The sequence below is a fragment of the Dermacentor variabilis genome, chromosome 6, assembly GCF_050947875.1.
Source record: "Dermacentor variabilis isolate Ectoservices chromosome 6, ASM5094787v1, whole genome shotgun sequence".
Taxonomy (NCBI): domain Eukaryota; kingdom Metazoa; phylum Arthropoda; class Arachnida; order Ixodida; family Ixodidae; genus Dermacentor; species Dermacentor variabilis.
In genome coordinates, this window is record NC_134573.1 from 55,576,796 (window position 1) to 55,579,922 (window position 3,127).

Consider the following 3,127-nt stretch of genomic DNA (forward strand, 5'->3'; position numbering starts at 1 on the left):
TGGCTCAAAGAGCTGGCATGGCCGCGAGCTAGTTGCCGCTTGCGTTTGTGTCGTAATGATTTTCTAGCAGCTATCGTGATCTTCCTCGGCCGCCTTTTATATATGGCACGCTCCAGCACGTGTGTCTCGAACCTCGAGCCGCGAGTTGCGACGCTAGAAAAATATAATGAGCCACTCCACTCTTGAAGGTGGATGACCAACGAAGCTGTTGCATGACAAAGAGGTGACACAGAAACAAAAGTAGTGTACCGTGATATTTATGTACATTCTCGAGGAGCCGATGGAAACAAGACACGCATGACGTGTCGACGGACCACCGCCACGGGAGAGCGGAAAGAAAGTAGATGCGCAAGCGCTTGCAACGTCGACAGAGAGACGAACTTAGACGTTGCCAACGCTGGTCAAAGCATATTATATGTTCTTATCAGCTTAATATCTGATACGGGTTCTATTTGGATCCACTATACCCAACTTATTTTGCAAGTTGACAAAGTGATTGAAGGCTGCTTTACCTGCGCGGCAGGTCGGACCGTTATTGCGCTACTGGGATCAGCCCACAGTTCCTGCACACGCAAAAGAAAAATCTACGAATCCTAGCCGTAAACAGCTTTATCGCAAAAAAAGCCAAGAAGAATAAAAGAGAGCTTCTGCTACTGCCATCGCTGCCAACGGTACTGAGGGTTTTCGCTCGCTCACTCACACATTGTTGAAATAGAGCTTACCTCGGTCGGTATAATGTGGTGACCTGGAAGTGATTGTACGGCAAGCATGATGTCGTGCACAAGACCACGACGAAACCAACGACCACTACATATTCAAATGCTGTCATTTTGGCCACAAAATTCTGCAGCCGGGTTTAATCAGGTGGAGGCTATCTTCAACCTTCGGCGCATTACCTAGCATCATCTGAGGTAGGGTGGTTGAAGAGTTCCAAGACGTTGTGTGCGCCACCTAGGACACCCCCCCCCCCTCCGCTACGACGCCTTTCTGGTGACCACCTTGCCGTCGCAAGGAGATAATTTGACCCCATACTGTAACTGGGCATCATCCGTCCTACGTCGAGAAGTTGGTTTTCAGCTCGCCACATCGTTCGAAAGCGTGATCCAGGGGATTGGCGCCTGCGCGTCGACTACCATGCGCTCCACGCGCGCACCGTCCCTCATTGTTTTCCAATCCCTCACTTTCATGATTTTGCAGCCAACCTATGGAAAATGGTATATTCAGCAAGCTCGATTTATTGGAATGCAACCATCAAATCTCTGCCAATCCGGCACGTATCCCAAACCATGCAACTGCGGCACCATGCGGGCTTGTTTAGTACGCCCGTATGCTATTCGGGATGAGAAATGCTTCTCAAATGTTTCATAGCTTTATTAACGCGGACACTCGGGGACTCCCCTCGTTCATGCACCCTCGATTACGTCCTGGTGGCTAGTATTTCCTCCCAGCAGAATAACAACAACTTGCGCCTCTTATTTTCTCGGTTCCTGAAACACGGCTTTCTCAGCAAGCCCGCAAATTGTGTCTTTGATATGGACGTCATTGAGTTCCTCGGATACCACATGACTCCCGAAAGAATCAGGCCATTGGAAAAGCACGTTCAAGCCTCGCGCAAGTTCCCTGGCCTAACGTCACTGCGAAAGCACCGTGAGATCCTTGGCCTGCTGGACATTCACCGCCGTTTTCCTCTCAGCATCGCCCGTACTAAAATACTACTGACCGAGCTTCTAAAGACCACGAAAGTTCCGTCCGCTCCACTGTCCTGGACGTCCGACGCTGAAGATTCCTACCAAGCTGCCACAAACGCATTGACAGATGTCACCCTGGCGTACACCCCCTACATGCTACACCAATGCGTTTTATCCCCGAGGCTTTTATTGTGGGTGTCGGTGCCGTTTATAACAGTTCCAGCTCCTGTAGCCCACTCCGGTTTTTCTCCCCGAAGCTTAAGCATGCAGGAACGCGCTAAAGCATGTTCGGTCGCGAGCTGCTGGCGATATACTTGGGGTTTCTTCATTCCTCACACCCGCTGGAAAAACAAGCTTTCACGTCCTCATGGATCACAAGCCTTTGATGTTGGCTTTTCGCGGTAATCACAATATCTATACCGTGCGAGAGAAACCGCGCCTCAATTTCATCATCGAGTTCACCATGGACATACGATGCATTGATGGCTCAGTCAATGCAGCCGCAGATGCTTTTTCTCGCATCAGAGCAATATCCACGGCCACAGTTGATTTCGAAGAAATTGCCGTGACGCAGGATTCAGACGTCGAGTTTTGGGACCTCCGTTCGCCTGCTACGTCATTAGCGTGGTCCGACGTGCCCCTTACTTCCGGCACTATCGCTTGCGACATGTCAAGGGTTCGAACACGCGTATTTGTTCCATTTCGACTCCGCCATCAAGTATTTGACAGGGTACACGGCGAACGTCTTATGTACCGACTTATGTGCAGACTTCGTGCCGCCGCGTGTCTAATTACGTCCCTCTTTGTGTGGCCGAGTGTGAGCTCTGAAGTGCGCCGCTGGGCTGGCAAATGTTTTTGCTGTCAATGCTCCAATGAGATTCTACACGCTATGTCGCCAATTCTCTCCTTTCGTCCACCTGACGCCGGTTTCGATCCCATACACCACGACGTCGCTCGCCCGCTGCCAACATCCCGACGTGCTCACTGCATAGTCACTTGTGCAGAGCGTTATACCCGCTGGCTTGAAGCATTTGCCCTCACTGTTATAACGCCATTAAGAGTTACTTGCGAGTTTGTCAGTTGCTGAATCCAGTGCGTTGGAAGCCCCATCGTTGATACGACCGATTGCGGCCGACAATTTGAATGTGATGTCTTCCATGAACTCACGTGCCTGCGTGGCGTCCGTGATATCCATACTACTGCGCATCACCGATCGGCAAATGCAATAGTCGAAGGCCTTCGCCTTCGAGCTACTGCCGCCGTGGTGGCCAGCCAGTCTCGTTCCTCCTTGGCTGAAGACTTTCCTATCGTCCTGCTAAGCGTGCACTCCTCTTTCAAGGAACACCTTGGCTGCACAGCTGCGGAACTGGCATATGGGACAACGGTGCGGTTGCCCCGTGAATTTTTCGCACCAGCAACACTTGCACCCGCGATACAGA

At 51.2% G+C, this 3,127-nt stretch overlaps 1 pseudogene; it reads left to right on the forward strand.

Moving 5' to 3' along the window:
• The first annotated feature begins 393 nt into the window (after positions 1 to 393).
• On the forward strand, positions 394 to 563 carry LOC142586463 (U2 spliceosomal RNA; annotated as a pseudogene).
• The last annotated feature ends 2,564 nt before the right edge of the window (positions 564 to 3,127 follow it).